This window comes from Sus scrofa, chromosome 3 (genome assembly GCF_054392235.1).
Source record: "Sus scrofa isolate SSC_HxYL_T2T_F1_AM1 chromosome 3, Sscrofa_HxYL_maternal_Yorkshire_Landrace_v2.0, whole genome shotgun sequence".
Lineage (NCBI taxonomy): Eukaryota > Metazoa > Chordata > Mammalia > Artiodactyla > Suidae > Sus > Sus scrofa.
The window spans coordinates 111,284,239-111,305,369 of NC_139385.1; the positions used below are offsets into that span (position 1 = coordinate 111,284,239).

Genomic DNA, 21,131 nt, shown 5'->3' on the forward strand with positions numbered 1-21,131 from the left:
TGAATTGCATTGTCTTAATGTCTTCCTAAATTTTTTACATTTCTTCCTTGCATGTGTGTGATATACTGACTAATCACAGACTACTCTCCTGCAGGATATTTGTCAGCGTATGATTTTTAATTAGATAGCAAATGGACTTAGTCCTGAGTGTGAACTCAGGATCTAAATGGGGACCTTCCTCTGGATACTGCATTACATACACATACCAATAATTTAAATACCCATTCTTAGGGATGCTTCCAGCATCTACTAGGGAAGTACTCAAGCTTTGGAGCAGATAGATCCAGGTATCTTCTCAGCCAAAAGGTTGTTAAACTTATTAGCAAAGCAACACTGCTCACCTTAAGGAGAAATCTGCAAATGTAAATTCTCAAAAACTTTTTCTTTGGTTTCCATGCCTCTGTATTCTGCCACCTGCTCATTGTCTAAAACTACCTGCCACCCTATTTCACTTTCTCAGCTCCATCTTACTTCACCTAGTTGGTGTGTTTACATATACCATTGAGTCTTGGAAAAAATATCCAGTCTCTTTCAGATATCCTCTCCTTCGCCCGGCTTCTCTCCCCAAAACTGGTATCTGGGTGCGGAATGGGGTAAGGAAATTCTGAAACTTTAGTGACACCAAGGTGAAAGTGTAGGAAGCTCAGTCAGTATCCCCCTCGCCTGCCCAGGAGATACATCTTGACCTGCTGGCATTTGCAGCTTGCTTGCAACTGATTCAACTTACAGTCTTGTCTCCTGCCTTCCTTAAGCAGTGACCATTGGTTCTGCCCTTAACCTTTCTTGTGTTGCTACACTTTGCTATAGAATCCCATCCAGGCATGAGATTTGTCACAGAGAAACCAGAGCATAGAGAGGCTAAGGGAAGTCAGGATTCCTCAAAACCAGTGCTTTTCTTCACAGGACCATGCTGCACTGCCATATCAATGTGTGCCCCAGATTAGTGACCTTCTATTGAGGCTCGAGACAGGAAGTATGTTATTTGCTCCACTGTCGCTATCATCAGTATTTATGTAAGGCTCTCTCTCCCCTTTCCAGATTTGGCCTAGAGAGAGAAGAATAACACCACCAAGGTGTGACCTGCTTCTTCTCCTTCCCATCAGCCCCAGGGTCAAAAAAAGAGTGGACTTCATTGCCCTCAATCATATCCTTTTACTGGTAAGAACCAAGACTTCTTGGAGTTCCCGTCATGGCTCAGTTGTTAACAAACCCAACTAGTACCCATGAGGACACAGGATTGATCCCTGGCCTCTCTCAGTGGGTTAAGTATCCCGTGTTGCCGTGAGCTGTGGTGTAGGTCACAGACGCTGCCTGGATCCCAAGTTGCTGTGACTGTGGTGTAGGCTGGCAGCTATATCTTGGATTTGACCCCTAGCCTGGGAACCTCCATATGCCATGGGTATGGCCCTAAAAAGACAAAAGACAAAAACAAAACAAAACAAAACAAAACAAAACCAAGACATCTTGCTAAGGAAGTATATCTTTTTTACATATGTGGGTAAGTGAGGCAGGGTGGATTAAAATATTTGAAGACCCCCCCCTCAAGACCATTGCTTCAATTGCAAAGTTGTGGTCTAAGATATAAGTGACAAGGCAAGTTTATTTTCTTTAACCTTTCACTGTAAAATAGTTTTGCCTGGTCACTTATATTTTAGAAAAAATTCACATAACCTTTAAGTCAATAAGGTCATGTTTGATTCAACACTTAACTGAGAGCTTATCCTTCTTATTGTTTCACTCTTGGATATTACAGTATCAACTGCCAGGAGGAGCTGGGGCTATACAAGAAGAGTTTCATATCACTATTAAGATAGCACAGTAGCACCATTAGGATAGCCAAAGTCACAGTAACAAATGATGTCTAAGAGAGATCCAAATGGGAGATCATGTGTGGTACAGCTATTCCTTAAATATTTATATTTTTAAAAGTCAGATTTATTGAGGTAGAATTCACATACCATACAATCCACACATAGAAAGTATATAAGTCTACAATTTTTTGCATATTTACATACATGTGCAATTATCATCACTGTCAATTTTAGAATATTTCATCACCTGAGAAAGGAAGCTTGTGCCCTTTAGTTATCACTCCTAGTCACCTCTCCTCCCCATTCCCCAGGCTTAAGCAACAACCCACTTTTTGTATCAATAGATTTCCCTCTTCTGAACTTTCATATGAATGGAATCATATAGTATGTGGACTATTAGGACTAATTTCTTTCATTTATCATGTTTTCAAGCTTCATCCAAGTTGTAATATGTGGCAGTACTTCATTCCTTTTTATGGCCAAACAATACTCTGTTATATGGATATATCTTATTTTGTTTATTCACTAGTCTATTGGTAGACATTAGAGTTGTTTCCACCTTTTGTGAATAATTCAACAATAAACATTGACATATTTGTAACTGAAAACAGGGACATAGCTATTCAGAATATATATTTAGGAGCGAAACTGCTGAATATGGTAACTCTGCTTAACTTTTTGAGGTATTGCCAAACTGTTTTCCAATGTCTGTGATATTTTACATTCCTGCCAGAAGTGTGCAAGGGTTCCAGTTTCTTCATGACCTCAGCAACATTTGTCAATTTCTCTTTTTTATAACAGACATCCTAATACATATGAAGTGGTATCTCATTGTGGCTTAAATTTGCATTTCCCTAGTGATATTGAACATCTTTTCACATACTTATTAATTATTTATATATGTTTGGAGAAATGTCTATCCATTTCCTTAGCCTGTCAATTAACTGGGTTTATGGTTTTTGTTGTTGTTGTTGAATTCTAAGAGTTCTTTATATATTCTGGATATTAATCCCTTACCAGAAATATGATTTGCAAAAATCATGTTTATCACTTTAGCTCTTAAATTGATCCATTTTAAGCTTACATTTATATTTATATATGCTGTGAAAATCAACCTCTTGCATCTAGATATCCTTTGTTTCTGTACCATTTGTTGAAAAGACTATGTCTTCCATTGAATGGTCTTGGTACCTTTGTTGGAGATCAATTTACGTTAGAAGATGGGATCTGTTTTTTTTCCCCCCTAAGGTTATGTATTGCTAACTATTTGTGTTATAGAAGAACTGCTTCAAGAAAAAAATCTTCATGGATATTCGAGATGTTGATTGGTTATCAACATTACAAACAGGAAAATCAATTGCAAAATTCCTTTCAGGAAAACATTTCTAACTATTTTAGTTTGGTGACTCATTCCAGAAGTTAATTTTCTAAGAGTAGTAGACAATTAGGTGCAGACAGAATGTAGATTTATGTTCCTGGCAAAATACTATTTTTTTCAAATTGAATGTATCTGCAAACTAACAGAAATTTGATCATAATCAAAGCTTTGACTGTCAAGCAGGGGATAACTTGCCTCAGAGTATAAGCAATTCATGTGTAATTTCTACTGACAATAAAATTATAACACAGCACAGATCTTTGTCAGCAATGTCATGACTGCTTTAAATGTGAAGGTCACAATGCAAAATACAAGATGACAAATTACTGAAACTCTTTTGATAAACATAGCCCACAGTACTTTACCAAGATCTGAATACTCATTAAAATGTTGCTCTATTCAAGTTAGAACCAATACAAAAGATTTAAATATGTTTCCTAAGAATTCCTAGAACCATTCATTATGAATTAATAGTTTAATTTGTGTGAATTACATAGTACAGTAATTATGTTTTCCTTTTTGGTATTCATATTTTTTATATGTAGTTAACACCAAGGTGAAATGAATGTTCTATTATCCTTAATTAGAGAACTAGGGAAGTAAACTTTACTCCCTGGAAAAATTATGGTCGTGAGTGTGTGTGTGTGTGTGTGTGTGTGTGTTTATATGTATGTGGTCATGTGCCCAGAAAAACTCAAAAATAAGTAATTAGGTTTAAAACTATTACTCCTAATGAAGATCCAGATATTTACTAAGAAAACTTAATGAGTTTTAAAACTAGAATATTTAGACACAACATGGACACACTTGTTAGCTTAAATACTTCTAATTTGCATTAATAAATGTATTCACTGAATACTCACAGGAAAATGCCCCTGCCTGCTCTTCTTGGAGGAAGTAACCACTTCTTTAATCTTAGTATCTCTGCTCTCCCCTCTGGTAAGTGATATAGGTAGTTATTAACATGAGAGGGGTTCCCACTGTGGCTCAGTGGAAACGAATCTGACTAGTGTCCATGAAAATGCACGTTTGATCCCTGGCCTCACTCAGTGGGTTAAGGATCTGGTGTTGCCATAAGCTATGGTGTAGGTCATAGATGTGGCTTGGATCTGGCTTTGCTATGGCTGTGGCGTAGGCCAGCGGCTACAGCTCTGATTCAACCCCTAGCCTGGGAATTTCCATATTCTGTGGGTGTGGCCCTAAAAAAAAAAAAAAAAAGAAGAGCAACACTGCCACCAAAATGTCTTCCCATATTAATATGGTAACACTAATTTCTGCCTGGTTCCTAAATAGGTTGAAGAGAAAATCATAGTGTTTGTTAAGTTTTATTTTTAAATTTTTTCTGAAAGAACATCTAGTGGCACAAATTTTAGCAAGAACTGAGTTAGCTAAAGTCAAAATAACTACTCAATTATTAAAAAGCCTTTCCGCACTTTAATGAGGAAATCATTATTTCCTCTGTTCTGTGTCTGAGGAGACTGTTCACACTTATCCAACCCTGCCATAGCCTGTGGTTGCTGATGTGAATGCCAACAATGTTGACGGTGAGTTTAGGCTTTGAGGCTTTGGCTCGTCTTCTTCATTTCATTCCAGTTCTTAGAGTTTAGGAACAAAGTTAGTTGGGGTGAAGTGAAGAGGGTAGAGAAGTTGGGTGATAGAGACTAGGCTGGACAGCTTAGTTCATATTGGTCTTCCCCCTGCAGGTAATGATGACCAAATGATCAAGATATGGACAATAAAATGTTAAAGAATATTTCTGGGTAGAACTTCTGAAAAAGCTTTGTAAAAGGAATGGACTCACTGGCATGGAACTTTTGATCTTTCTCCTTTAATTTTTCCTCCTTGCTTCAGGAAAGTAGATATGATGCCTGCAGGATCATCAGTCATTATGTAACCATGAGAACAAAATCCACATGCTAAAAAAGAATGGCAGAATAGAAAATAACTAGATCCCTTGCAGTTATCCCATAGCTCAATTGCAAACATCTTGTTACTTGAGAAATTAAGCTTCTCTCAGTTTAAGCATCTAGAGTAGAACTTTGTGTTGCTAGATTGAAATATAAATTTAAATTATAAAAGAGACGGGGTGCCTGTCCCCAGAATAGTTAGATAGTCTATTAAAAATCTTTTTAGAGTAACTCCCGCTATTGCCATTTTTTCTGGTCTGCAAGTCAAAAATTATGTTATCTGTTGGTCTTATGCAGTTGTTACCTAAGAAAATCTTATTATCCTTACTTGTCAATAAAGGCCCTAACTCAAGAAATGAAACTGTGAGGAAAATAATGAAGTTACTCAGAACCTGAGTATTTAAGAAGATTGTGAAGGCAAATGCCTGGTGCTGTGGTAAACCCCCTCAAGGCCATGACATTCTAGTACCTCTGGGTGTGTTTGTATTGAGGAGTATGTGTGTGTGTGTGTGTGTGTGAAGTGTAACTGCAAAATTTGGAAACTGACATTGAGTAATTTTTCTTTTTTGCAAATTTATGAACATAAATCATTAATCCTATAATCTATGAGTACCCCCTTTTCATGGAAAGACCTATCACTTGCCCATTAGATTTTTTTTTTCTAGATTAGGGTAAAAGGCATTTTTGTTTGACTCCTCTGGGATCCATGTTAGTATGATGTCAAAATGAGGATGAGAAGGGATTTATAATTTAAAGTTATTCTTATTTCTGTCTCTCTCCATCCCATTCTCCACCTTCATTTTCAGTTCTTCTATCCCTATGTGCTTTATATTTTCTCTCCTCTTTTCCTTTCCTCTCCCATCTCCAAAATCAGAGGAAAGATCAATGTAAGGTTTGTACCTGGCTTGCCTGGCGCTGCTAGAGGGTCTCTCCCCACAGGTTCTAAGTTGATGGAATAGATCATCACTAACTTGTCTCCATCAGCATGTGACTGAACTATAAAATCACATGATTTCTTGCAGTATCACAGTAATACCATAGCTCCCAGTATTAGTCATCCATTTATAGGCTCCTGTCTGAATTTTTGATGCCTAGCTCCTCTACATTGTAGAAGGAAAAAAAAATAGAACGATGATTTTTTGAACATGATTGGACATTAAAATTGCCTTGGGTGCTTCTTTTAAAAAATAATGCCTGAGCCCCCAGTAAAACCCATAAATCTGGATATTTACTGAAGCCCAAACTTTCATTTTTTCATGTGCTTTTTGGTTGATTTTTAAAAGCAGATGAGGTTGAGAACCATGGAATTAGAAACAAGAAAGGCAGCTACAGGTATTCTTGGCCCTGGACTAGAGTTATGAGTACAAATAATTATAGCTTTTGTAGTGTTATACCACTCATTTTTTTTTCTTTTTTGTTGTTTTAAGGCCACACCAACGGCATTGGAAGTTCCCAGGCTAGGGATGAATCAGCTACAGCTGCTGGCCTACGCCAGAGCCACAGAAACATGGGATCCGAGCCATGTCTGCAACTTACATCATAACTCCCAGCAATTCCAGATCCTTAACTCACTGAACAAGGCCAGGGATTGAGCCTGCGTGCTCATGGATACTAGTCAGGTTCATAACTCACTGGTCCACAGTGGGAACTCCCAAAATAACCAAATTTCTAAGAATGATTTTCCAGCCTCTTCATTCTCCCATAGGCAACTTATGACCCAGCCATTTCACATCATTCTTTGCCTTATCCACCTCTCTAGCTTAACTGTTAGCTCCTGGAGAGCATGGACTATGGCTTCTCACCTCTGCAAACATGAGTATAGCTCAATGCCAGATGCAAATGGGGGACTCATAAAAATAAGTCCAACATTGTATGGGTTTGTATGATCATCTCAGTTGGACAGTAAGTCCAAATCTGAAATGAGGCTTCTATATCTTTTCATGGACAACTGTCAACTTCAGTGTCTGGAAAGATAAAGATGTACTCATTCAACATTTATTGTGAAATCTCATAAAGCAGAAATTGTGCTTTATGACACTGTGCCTGAGGACACACTGTGAAGAGGATGCGAATTGTCTTTGGGGAACTCACATTTCAGTGCCTGTCTTTTATAAATATTGAAAAGCATGCTAAGAGGTGAGAAAAATATGCTTTGGTTAAGCAAAAGAAATATTCACTATAAACATTAAATTATTTATCACTCGTATTTAATTATTATGTGATATAATAATAAAGATATTGTTAAATACATGCCAGATTGCTTTGTTGGAAGTCATATGTGTAAGTACAATACATACCTCTGCTAACATGTTTTTAGTATTTTATTCCCTATTAGCATGGCTATTTGCCAACATATTGACTCAACTACTTATTCCCTAGGGATTCTTACATAATTTATACAGAGAGTTTTATTCTTTATTTTAGAAAGAATGTTCCAGAGAGGTTAAATAAATAAAGTAAATTAAGTATCACAGGGAACGAAGTATGAGTTGATGAAATTAAATAACACAGGTATAAAGGACATGGGTTTGGGAAGATTGGGAATGGAGGGTAGGAGTTATGGATATGTACATAGCAAACTTCAATTATATTTAAAAGGACCCCTTGCACTATTTGAAAAAAAGGCATATTAAAGGAAAAATTTTCTTCCAATCATTAATTACTTCTTTTTTTCTTTCTAGCAATTATGCTATAATCAGAGCTTACAATGATGATGATACTGACTGAGTTACCTAGAGAGGGAAGGGGAGGTTAAATGTAACAACAAAAATCTTAAAACAGATGTAAGAGATGCAGTTAAATATCAATGTCTTTGACTGGAAACGTATCTCTTTGGATACAGATTATGTTTTACTTTTCAAAGTTAGGTAAAATTATATATTTTTGGGTGGCTTATATGTCATGAATCAAAGTTCTGGATTAAAGGTGAGAGTGTAGGGCAAAAGGAACCCTGGGCACCAGAAGCAGAAGAGGACAATCCAAAGACAAATGGGCTTCTCTGGGTGATGATCAGACCTCTCCCTGGAGGGAGAGATGACCTCCTGCAGTAGAGCTATGGCTATATCAGCCACTTGGTGCACTTCTATAGATCAAAATCAGGAACCAAACAATCTGTGATGAACCTCTCCAAGCTGCCACTCTGTGACCTTCCCAGACCTATTTTGATTGAAATTAATTTCTTTTAAAGAAGAGCAATGCATAATGCAAACATCTTTGTCACTGGTATTGACAGTGTGGCTCTAAAATTTGGGCTTGCTCTGGGTCTGGCGTCTTTTAAAATATATATGAAGAATAAGAGAGTGAACATACAGCGTCTCATTTCACTCTGAACAATATACTTTAATTTCATGTGGGAATTATGAGAGCAAAATTAGAAAGAGATGAAGGCTTTGGTTGGCCTGCAAGGCCTGCCTATCCTTCTGTTTGATTGGTTTGCTTTTCATTTTTCTGAAATACAACCTAGGGCCTTATAACCAACTTGCTGCCTCAGTTGAAATACGCTCTTGTCACTGGAAAATGTATTTCCAATTCCCAAAAAAGAAGCTGCTGGACAGAAATACAATTGCATTCCAAAGCAACATACACGTCTGACATGTTGCAAGTCTTTTAGATACATGTTTTTTTTTAGCCCTTGTGTTAAAATGGTATTGAAGGAAAATATGACCAAAGGCTTAAATACAGCAACAAGGAAATACATGGTAAAACTCTTGTTCTTCCCACAAAATCTTAGGGAGAAAATAACTCAGGAATTACTTTCTTTTACAATAGAGATGTGTTGCTTTGTGGAACTGATGCCTTTCAAGACAATGGAGCACAAAATAGATTCTGCAGTATACATTGAATGGATATAGATTTCATGTACTTTTCTGTAATAGTAAACTAAATACAAATTTGCTACAAAGCCTCAAAAATAAAAGAGAACTCACTGAATCAGAGTAAAATAATGGTTGTCAAGAGCTAGGAAATGGGGAAAATGGGGAGATATTGGTCAAAGGTGGAAACTTTCAGTTTTAAACTTAATAACTCTGGTCATCTAATACTGTTCCATATAGTTGAAATTTTCTAAGAGTATATCTCAAGCTTTCTGACCACACACACATACGCGCACACACACACACACACACACACAGGTAACTATGTGAGGTGATGTATATATTAATTTTCTTGATTGTGGTAATCACTCCACAGTATGCATGAAATTATCACATTGTATATATTAAATACATATAAAAATTATTGGTCAATTATATCTAAATTAAGTTGGAAAATGAGGTAAAACTATAGTATCAGTAGTCATTGATATGCAATTATATTAGTTTATTCCTTGTTATTCTGAAATAAATTTCTATGATATCTTTCCTAATTTTTCATATAGTCTGTAAAATTAGGAAAGCAGATCTCATTTTTTTATGTATTTCCTAAGTATTTGTCTGCAGAAACTGATACTATTACAACATTACTGAGGAAGTCTAAAAGCCTCTCATTTCTTTCCATTCATTTTGCATTGCCTTTCTCCTGCTGTTCAAATTAAAGAGCATCTCCCAGCAACATGTGAGCCATTGTTATGTCCATTTTCCCCCCGATACATGTATATCAGAAGACCACAAATATTGTAAAAACTATATATCTAAAGGAATTAACCAATAAATTTGCCATGCATTTTTTATTGTGTTAATTATTTCTGAAGTAGGAAAGGATAAATTTGGGTTTGAAGTTACCTCATTTCACCTTATTAGAGAATTTTTATGGAAGTTGTTGCATTTATATGCAACAGTAAGTTATTTCGGAAATTAAGTTTGCACATGAGGTTTGTCTCTTATACCTCTCCTTTAGTGTAGTCAGCTCAGTATGTTATCAAAGTCACTCCATTAACTGTTTAGAATCTAAAATGAAGGTATTTTGAAGGACAAGACTAAAACTATAAAAAACCCTAACTGATCATTTGCCATTGATACTAAAAATGGAAACTAATGATTTATAAGAACTTTTTCAATTGTAATATTCATTTTCCATGTATTCAGCAAGTGTTTATTGAGAAATCACTACACAAAAGATTGTTGTTTAAAAGCACCATAGGAGCTATGGGGATAAAACCACAAGAGCATTGCCTTTGGGTAACATTCATGCCAAATCACAATAGATAAAGCAATGCAGAATGCAATATACCACATAAAGGGCATAGAAAATACAATATAGGATATCTCAGCATGGAGAGGAAGAAGTAAGGGACACCTACTGGAGCAGTTCTAGTAAGACCCTGAAAGACAAATAGCATGGAATTAGGCAGACTGTCATATGAAAAGTCAGGAGAGATGCATTTTTATGAGAGGGTGCTTGCTAGACATGAATGCCTGGGTGAAAATGAAGAGTAAGAAAACATAATACAGAAGAAGAGGAGAATGAGTAACTGAGTATGTCATGAAAAATACCAGCATTTAAAAGAATGATGAAGTGGATACCAGTAATTAAGTCAAAAATAGAAAACTGGAAAAGATTAGTTTCCTGTAGATCAAAGGAGCAAAGAGTCTAAAGAATGAGATCAGCAGTGTTAGATGCTCAAGAAGGGTCCATTTAGTGAGCAGTGAAATGAACCATTTGATGAATGATTTTTAGTACACTGGGGATTTTATCAAGGTCAATTTCAAAATGAATGAAACATCTAAATTAAAATGAGTTAAAAAAATAGATGGAGCTAAAGAAGTGGAAAATAATTAGAGGTTTAGCTTAAATAATGTATTTCTGAAGGAAAAGAATAACAGATAGTAGTGGTTTGAGTGCAAGGTAAGGTTGCAGTAAGTTTTTAAGGATGAAGGCAGTTTGAACAACATACGGACAGAAAGAATGGAATCAGAAAGGGAAAGAATGAAGACACAAGAATAAAGGTAGCTTTTGAGTCAAGGACTGGGGGAAATTGGGAAGAATGTTTGAGTATATAGAATTTTACAGAGAAGAAGATACATAACTTCCCCTGCACAAAGGGTGAAATTCATATATTTTTTGGTGAGGGTCCCATGGATTATATCCATCTTGTCTGTGAAGAAAAAGACAAGGCTTTTTTTTTTTTTTTTTTTTTTTTTTTTTTTTAAGAATGGGGGATTTAAAGGAAGAATAAGGTCTCTAGAAGTAAAATAAAAGGACAGTCTATGGCATGTCTAAACTTCTATAATCATTTAGAACCAATTAGAAGTTGCATACTCAGAACAGTTCTTTTGGAAGAGTATCAATGTGATGTACCACGAATTGAGTAGCTAAACTGAAGGGTAGTAGACAAGTTAGAAAACTGCTGAAAGCGTTCATGCAAAATGCAATGACTGTTTTAGTTGGAAGTATTAGTAGTAATAATAACACTAAGGAGGAATGAAAGCAAAACACAGCATTTGGCAATTATTTTCTGATGTAAATTTTTACACATGAAATTTCATTTATGTTCACTATCAATCTGAGTTGATGGAATAAATTTTGTATCCTACAAGTAAAAAAATATAATCTAAATTTCTAAGAACACAAAACTGATTGTAAACCAGAACTAGGACAGAGTTACTCTTTCTTTTTGTCCATAAATTTTGTCATTAAATTACATTAAAGTCAATATCTGTCATAAATGTTTCCTCATGGCTGAAACAGGAAGTTTTAATTCTGTATTTCATTCATTTTGCAGGAACTAAAATCAAAGAGTTCAAAATTAATCTTAACCTGTTTTTCAATTTTAGACATACTGAAATTTATCTGGAATTTTTAAAATATAAATTTCATTGTTTATATATATTCATATTTAGTAGAATACAAACATTTTTTCTTTAAGCACAAGCAAAAGTAGTAGAATTGTTATTGTTTTAGACAGCTGAGGAAACATAAAAAATCACCCCAGCTCAAGAGGAAAGCTGTGATCAGCTATAACAAGCAACCATAATCATAAACCAACTGAACTTAACAAAATCTAGTCCAAATTCTACCTTCCAAGTGACCAATTCATAAAACTCAGTGGCTTTCTAGGTATTGTGCAATATAAGCATCCAAAAAGTTATAATTGCCAAAAAATTGGCCAAATTATCAATCTTCATCAACATGTTAGGAATCTTTACCAGATTATGCATCTACTGAATCTCCACATACTTGAACATTTTTTTATTCTAGGCATATTACATTGAGCTCAATGAGCTTTGAAGAGAGCATACCTACATTTTGTGCTTGTTTATAATTCCATTAATTGTGGAGTCACTTAAGTTCAATGAGTATTTTTTTATACCTGCCTGTACTCCTAGAAATTTTGGGGAGCAAACCCTGACCTGCAAAGGGGTTGACAAGAATGTAGAAGTCCTTCTCCAGAATTTTTCTATTTGGAGTTAGTAAGGAAGCTTCCTTCCTCTCACATATGAGAATTTAAACTCAGAATGCTAGGGATATGATCCTCGCTAATGAAGACACACATAAAGTAAAGCTGAAATAGAGAAACACATATTAAAGACAGACACAGGGAGTCTTGCTGGTATTCAGTTCTTAGTTCCATTCCTCTCCAAACACAACTTCACCCATTCCTTTCCCACAACTAAATGCATTAGTCTTTCAGTGAATTTCTAAGACAAGAAAAACTACAAAACAGACCCTCATTGATTAGGAAAAGTAATGGTAAATACACTGAAATTTAAGGGGAATTTACTATAATTCATTTATATAATGCATAGAGTTGAAGAATGTGATTTTCACAGACAGACAATTCAAGTCTGAACTCCATCTTCCATTAATGCTTTGGTTTTGGGAAAAATTATTTAACACTTTTAGTTCCAACTTTCTTTTCTGTAAAAGAGGGATCATGATAATAGTACCTATCCAAACCACTTTGTATAAAACAGATGAGCAGCAAAGATATATTGCATACCATAAGGAATTATACCCATTATCTTGTAATAATAGAATATAACAGAATGGAATATAATCTGCAAAAACAATCACTAGGCTGTACACCTATTTAAATCAGGTAAACTTCGAAGCAATAAAATAATTATACCTTTTATGGCTATTAGTAGCATGAAAAGAGATAGTGATTTAGAATTTGAATTAGTGTGTTTGGTATATAATAAGGGTTCAATAAGACGTAGCTATTTTCTGTTATTATTTAAGTAGGCTGTCATTAGTGTAATAATTAACAAGTGGGGTGAATCTCAGTTATTCAGGAACTGATATTGACATTGGTGCAGTAGAGATGTGCAGCTTTATGTTAGGAATTGTGACAGAGAGCATCATCTTAGCATCAGTCACATTTTGCAAAAATGACACATAATTGAATATTTTAGTCTGCCTTTATTTTAAATATTTTGTACAAAGTAAAAAAGAAAATAAATCCAGTAATATCTCTTTTTAGTAATGTGTATATTCAAGAACCTTGGCCATTTAAATATTTATTAGTAAGGGTTCTTTAATAGGAATAAGGTTTTTTTAGTGTGTATGGCATATACCTGTGATTTGTACTTTTACTATCTTAATAATGTCTCTTGATGAAGATTAATTTTACAGAATACAATTCATCAATATTTTCCTTTGATGTGACACTTTTTGTGTACTGTTTACAATATTTTTATCTACCACAAAAATATGAAAAATTGCACTTGTTATTTTATATAAACTTTTGTTTTATTAATCTTTGACTTTTTTCTAACTGGAACTGATATTTTTGTGTGACCTGTACCATTTACCAAAAACATAGTATTTTTCTAATGTCTTGCAATGAAACTTTAATTGTAAGTTGTAAATCAGGTCCCTTTACAAATGTGAGACTATTTCTTGGAGTCTCTATTCAATTCCAATATCCCAGTTGCCTTTTTGCTAACATAATTCCACACTCTTTTAGTTAGTAAGCCATTATAATAAGTTCTGATAGATGGTAGTTTATGTCATTCAGCTATGGTTTTCAAGATACTCTTGGTTACTCTTGATTCCTTGAATTTCCATATAAGTTTTAGAAAGAGCTTATTAAGTTTCATAGGAAATAAATGTTTCACTATTCTGAATAGCATTTCAGTGAATCTATATGCTACTTTAGAGAACAAATGTCTTACATTTATTTGTTCAATCCGTGAACAAGGTATATAATCCATTTATTTCAGTATCCTTTAATTAATCTCAGTAGTGATATAGTTTTCAGTTAAATGTCTTACATAACATTTGTTTAATTTATTGCTACATATTTGATTTAACTGATGCTGCCATAAATTTAAAAAAAATTATTTTCGTGAATTGCTTGCTGCAACTATGTGTAAGCACATTTAATTTTTTACATTGTCCTTGTACTGGAAAACTTATAGAATCATTTGTGAATACTAATACTATATCTGTAGTTTCTTAGTTAAAAAAGAACATTTATCAATTTGCTAAGTTATGAATCTAAGTGAAAGACATCAGAGACTTTGGAAAAAGTCAGATACTCCAAACCCTACTTTCTCTTTAACTTCTAGTCTCTCTCCTGTGAAATAGCACTACCTCCAATCTAGAAACCTAGTGGGACACAATTTTCTCTTTTTCTATATTCAACAACCAAAATCTATAAATAACATTTCTTCACATGATACCGACTATCCTTTCCATCTCTTTCTCACACTCTTTGGTGTAGATACTTATTATGTCCTGCCAGGACACTAAAAAGAGGCATCAGATGATTTCTTGCCCTTTTACTTCATCCTTCTCCATGAAAATCTTGTCATGACACTCTCCTGTTTGTAGAAGGTAAATTAAAATTTGACTTGAATTTTAATTTTTTGCATTAATCTGAATGTATATTTCTAGCTGATAACTTGTTTTCTGACCTAGAATATCATATCCCCATAAGACTGTGTTCAGGGGCTATTGACCCATGCCCATATCCACATTTATATTACTTTTCTATGCCTTATATAGCAAAGTATATAATTTAAGCAGAGCCTTAAGCAAAGCACCTTAATGATTTTGATTAATTGGGACTTTTGTTCATAAACCACTTTGAAAAATCTGAATGATCAGTTCAGGCTAGATTTTTTTCTTTTTTTGTTTTCCTTTTTATCGCGATACAATTTTTATGAGCTTTATAGGGCCCAGATAAAAGATGCATAAAGTCATCAATGATAAGCTTTAATATTTATTTTTTCTTTTTTGGCCACACCCACAGCATATAGAAGTTCCTGGATCAGGAATCAAATCCAAGCCACAGCTGTAACCTATGTCACAGCTGCAGCAATGCCAGGTCCTTAACCCATCGCCCTGGGCCAGGGATCAAACCCATGCCTCTGCAGTGACCTGAGCTGCTGCAACAGATCTTTAACCCACTGTGCCACAGGGAGAACTCCAAGCTTTAAAATAATATTTTATTTGTTCCATTGTAGCTAGCAGTAGATTCTGGAGTCAGGCAATTAAATAATGTAAAAATTTTAATAAGCACATCAATCAAATCGATTAAAAGGCTTTCGCTAAACTTGTGTTTATCCTGATATTTTAATTCCAAAATTATAAATGAATTTAGAATGATAAGCCAATATCTTAATTTGTTCCTTGCATTAATAATAACATCAATTTATTCAGTTGTTATGTAGAGGATGGATATTGAGATGCATTTGTTTAAATGAAGTGTTTCTCTTCAATGAACACATTTCTAACTTGTAGCTTCTAAAGTATCACATGATGTAATTTTATCTGGTGTAGATCTAAGATATGTCTATTATTAAATAAATGAAAAATACCTATATTCCTTTCCACAAAGCATTCATGTGATTCACATAATGTAATCTTGATAGTCCTTGCAGTATGTTAAAAATTTTCTCTTTATAACCTTTGCTATCATATTTGAGTAATAAAATTGAAAAAGATTAAAAATAATTTTTCAAATTGGTAGAGTTTCTAAATTCACTTGGTAGAAGCAAAATCAGTGTATTCATGGGACATCAATTTTCATTGCTTCATTCCCTACTAAGTGAAAAAAGTTCTTGATGTGACACAGAGAACTCTCTTTGTATTCCAGCCACAGGTATTTCTATTAAATCGGCCTTACATTATGCTCCCTCAAAGAACAATAAATGCATTAGATCATAACGAAAGTCACTCAAGAAAACCAGTGCTGCAAATAGAAAAAGAGAAAAATCTCATTCATCATTTTTTGGATCATAGTCTTTAAATTGAAAGCAGAAGTCTCCTATGCGTCTGTCAAATCAGTTGGAACTGGTTTGCAAGCTCAAATTGAAGTTCATATATTCAACAAATCAAAGGCTAAATGAACTGTCTGAATGTCTAACAGAGTGTGATGAAGAGCAGTGTAATTTTTCATGTAAGTCGGTCAAGTTACCTCTGCGTGATATGCTGCAACTGCTACAGTGCTTTATATTATCCTCCCACTCTTACTTGGTACCTACAAAATATTTCATGGCACCCTTAGTAGTAGTAGAACTTAGAGAAAAAGCAAATAAATCTCTAGCGTGCATAAATACATATGCTTATAAATGTATCCTATAATATTTTCACATAGTTAGAAACCTTATGGTTCTCTATTAAAAACTTTGGGAAGTTAAATTTTCTTCATGTAATAGCCCTATGATGTTTTGTTTGCATTGTAATTTGGCTTTATCCAAAAGTACTTTGTGTTGCTCTTAAGAGTTCTTCAGCGCTCTGGAGCTCCCACTGTGGCTCAGAAGGTTAAAGACCCAATGTCTCTGTGAGGATGTAGGTTGAATCCCTGGCCTCACTTGGTGGGTTAAGGATCCAGCGTTGCCACAAGCTGTGGTGTGTGTCATAGATGTGGCTTTGATCTGGTGTTGCTCTGGCTGTGGTGTAGGCCTCAGGTGCAGCTCCAATTTAACCCCTGGCTTGGGAGCTCCATATGCTATAGGTGCAGCTGTAAAAAGAGAAAACAAAGTTGTTCAGAGCTCCTTATCCATCCAGTCACTTTCCATGAATTCAAATCTTACATATTTCTCTAACTATCTGGATTTGTACATATTAATACTTTGGACTAAATAGCTTATTGTTATATGTATTTTCCAAACAAAATTGGGACATTTTCTGTAACAACACACTTTTAGAAAGAATAATAAGTAGATAAGAAAGAAAAGTGTTCAAGTTCTTATTTTCCTAATTTTTCATGTTCCACCAGCTTCCCAAGTTTGTCAGTAAAATTCACTGGAGTCACATAAAAAACTAGGCATATTAGTCCTGATGTTATCAGTAATAAAGTGAAATGATTATCTCTTAGTTCTAATATTTCCAATGCAGTCTAAAGTTATGATTGTATTTATCATCTTTGGCCTGAATAGAATTCTTCACTCATACATACTACGATCTTCTTTTAGAAATAAGTATTTTATTTCATTCAAGTTATCCCTTACCCTATGCAGAAAAATGACTTTTTAAAAATGGCCACACACACAGCATATGGAAGTTCCCAAGCCAGGGTTTGAATCCAAGCCACAGTTGAAACCAATGCAGCTATGAGCCTACCAGATCCTTTTAACCCACTCTTCTGTGCCAGGGATTGAACCTGCTCCTCCACAGCGAGCTAAGCCACTGCAGTCAGATTCCCAACCCACTGCACCACCATAGGAACTCTGGAAAAATGACTCTTTGTATCTAAATTTATGAATATGTATTTGTCTCTATTTAATTTCCTATTCATAAATTTTGTAAATGTAAGCCTGCCATAGGTGTGGTCTAAACTATTGAGTAAGAGCTGGGATAAAAATTTTACTGTATAATTTTGATATATCTTATTTTAAAATCAAGAATATTATCTAAAAAAATGGTCCTATTGTATAGCACAGAGAACTGTATTCAATGTCCTATGATAAACTATAATGGAAAAGAATATTAAAAAATATTATATATGTATAACTGAATCACTTTGCTATACAACAGAAATTAATGCAACATTATAAATCAACTATATGTCAAAAATGTTTTAATCAAAAAGGAATATTATCTATTTTGAGTAGTCATAATAATGAATAATATACAGTGTTCCTATTCAGCACATAGTAGCTACTTTAAAATGTAGTAATTAAAATTGTGATTGCTATTTCTGCTCAATATTTTTAGAAGCTTGATTCTGCCATCTTGTATATTAGGTGGCTCCCAAATTACATAATTGTGGTTTATTTTTTAAATTTTTTATTTTTTTGCTTTTTATGGCTGCAGGTATGGTATATGGAAGTTCCCAGGCTAGGGGTGGAATCAAAGCTGCAGCTGCCAGCTTATGCCACAGCCATAGCAATGCCAGATCTGAGACACGTCTGCAACCTACATCATAACTCACTGCTATGCCTGATCCTTAAACCACTGAATGAGTCGGGATCAAACCCACATCCTCATGGATACTAGTTGGATTTGTTACCACTGAGCCAGAATGGGAATGCCTAACCATGCTTTATTCTGATCTATGTTCAAATCAATGATACAAATGTTAAGGAAAAAACAGAGACAGAGAACTTATTGTAACAAAGATATCACTTTAGGTTGAAATATATTTGTTAATAAACATTGGCACATAAATATTCAGTCAGCTGTGGATCAGTATAATGTAATTATTTAACCCCATAATGCCTGCAAGGTATCAAGAGGCATTTTGTCAAATACCCTGTTTAAATACACACAAACATGCACACAGAAATACACATGCACAACAAACATGGGCATACCCATTCCAACTTTAAGATGAAATATCAAACCATTCTAGCAATTCTTGTCAGTGAGCCTATGATAACTCCTGGTAATCACCAATTTTGCCACTAAAAACTCACAAAATTTCTTTAGCTAGATCAAGGAGTTCCCGTCGTGGTGCAGTGGTTAACGAATCCGACTAGGAACCATGAGGTTGTGGGTTCGGTCCCTGCCCTTGCTCAGTGGGTTAACGATCCGGCGTTGCTGTGAGCTGTGGTGTAGGTTGCAGAGGCGGCTCGGATCCTGTGTTGCTGTGGCTCTGGCATAGGCCAGTGGCTACAGCTCCGATTCGACCCCTAGTCTGGGAACCTCCATATGCCGCGGGAGCGGCCCAAAGAAATAGCAAAAAGACAAAAAAAAAAAAAAAAAAAAAAAAGATATTTCTCTATTTCTGTCATCCACTATTTTTATCTTTTTGAAAATTAAAATAATATTTTTACATCTGATTTCTGTTAATGATGCCTTGAGTTCATCTGTGACACATCTATGTCTACTCGCTAGTGAGATTTCAATTCACTGAGGCCTAAAGATTTAAGTTAACTAAAGGGAGCTTAACAACCTCTTTCATTCTCTCCCAAAGTTATACTTATGCTACTTCCACACCTTCAATTGCATTATATCTACCTTCATTATTATAATTATTTTATTTGTCTTTCAACTCATTGAAGGTTGTCTTAATTTTAAGGTATAGATATTTCTTGCAATTCTATAGTACCTAAGTATTCATATCACTCTTCCAGCATTAATAATACAATTTATAATATTGCTCTTTTTGTTTTATATTTACTTTTTGCAGTCCCTATTATACCTTTAGCACAAACTGTGATAAATAGATATTGTTAAGCACAGTGTGTAGTAACAAGAGTGCTACTTTATGAGTCAGATAATTAAACTCTGGTCCTTCTGTGATCACTGAGGAGCCTAATAACATCACTGGGCCTCTGCTTCCTTATCTATAAAATGGTAAATTTGAACTACATACACTTTATGTATTTCTTCAAACTCGAAAAGCTTTGACTAGTGTAATTGCCTATATGCTCCCTAAAGCATATAGCTATGTTCATTCATAGCTTCCTGGCACTTAATACAGTAAATAGCATATATTCATTCATTCAGTTAACAAAATTTTACTGTGTATAAGCCACTCCTCAAGATACTTAGGCTAAAGAAATAAATCTCTTCCCTTATGGATTTTCTAGTAAGAAGAGAAATAACAATATTTTAGAAGTTTATTAGTGATCAATACAACAGAAATAGTAATCAGAAGTGACAATGTTGGGTTTATGTTTATCGGTACAGTGGTCAGTGTAGGCCTCTCTGTGAAGGTTACATTTGAGAAAAGATTGGAAAGATGGGGTGAGCCATGCAGACATAGAGAAAATGTGTTCCTGGAAGCAGGAAGAGCCAGTGACATTCCTAATGTTGTGATTGTCAACTACCCAGGAAGGAGCCAGAAAGATTTGAGCTGAAGAGCTTGGAGAAGTAGTAGGTAGCTACTAATGGGCATGTATTTCATTGTGAAGAGGGTGACCTTGACTCTCATGAGATGGGGAGTCTTTGGACAGTTCTGAACCATGTGTGGTGGTGTGATCTGATTTACAGTTAAAAAGTAACACTGTCTGCTAGGTTGAGATTAGACAGTAGAAGGAACAAGGATGGGAGAAGGAATACAATCTAGAGATGCTTATGGCTTTGACAAACAGTAGAGTTATGGGAAATGATAGGATTCAGGGTATATTTTGAAAGTAGAGACAACAGGAGTTTTTGAAGAAAAGAAAAATCAAAGATACTGCCAAAGTTTGAGGTCTGACCAACTGGAAGGATGGAGTTACCACCAAATGAGCTATAGTGGAACAAGTTTATGAGGGAAATCAAAAATTTAGTTGGAATATATTTGGTTGGAGGTGTCTATTAAGAATCAATAATTGCTCAATAAATGTGTGCTGACATGTTTATTTAACATGTATAACATGCATAACGTATTCTTTTGTATAGACCATATATAATTTAAAAAATAGGAATTATGAGATTTGGTTTTCAAAACCTTTCTTTATTCTAGAAGATCCCTCCCCCCATCCCCCACCACACACTATACAAATATTGCCTTTCTTAGTGTAATGGGAGGGGGAAAAAGAAATTCTCAGGCTTTAGAGGAGTAGATAATTTGGGTAGGTAGTGATGGAATAAACACATGTTAATGCCACAATATGCAAAAGTAAGGCAAATGTCCATTATATTTTGAAATAGCATCCACTTGAGACAAATATCCATTAGAATGCACCGTCTGAATATATTTTTTATTTTGAATTGCAGTTGATGAAAAAGCTGGTATTAGTGAAAAATTTTGAGAACTTCTTTAGATATTTGAAA

General features: G+C 34.8%; 2 long non-coding RNA genes across 34 annotated transcripts in view; one reads left to right on the forward strand and one right to left on the reverse strand.

Moving 5' to 3' along the window:
• LOC146404854 (uncharacterized) overlaps positions 1-21,131 on the reverse strand; it is a 1,116,837-nt gene that overhangs the window by 1,093,329 nt on the left and 2,377 nt on the right. The gene's annotated exons all lie outside the window — the stretch shown is intronic.
• LOC102165712 (uncharacterized) overlaps positions 1-21,131 on the forward strand; it is an 846,917-nt gene that overhangs the window by 800,925 nt on the left and 24,861 nt on the right. For 23 of the 31 annotated variants that reach the window (XR_014842123.1, XR_014842098.1, XR_014842099.1 and 20 more), the window contains one exon: positions 1,039-1,158. The exons of 6 other annotated variants lie outside the window; for them this stretch is intronic. This is a non-coding gene — a long non-coding RNA (uncharacterized LOC102165712). Of the gene's footprint in view, positions 1-1,038; positions 1,159-16,077; positions 16,381-21,131 lie in introns of those variants that run through there. 2 more of the 31 variants (XR_014842100.1, XR_014842108.1) reach the window with 2 other exon arrangements.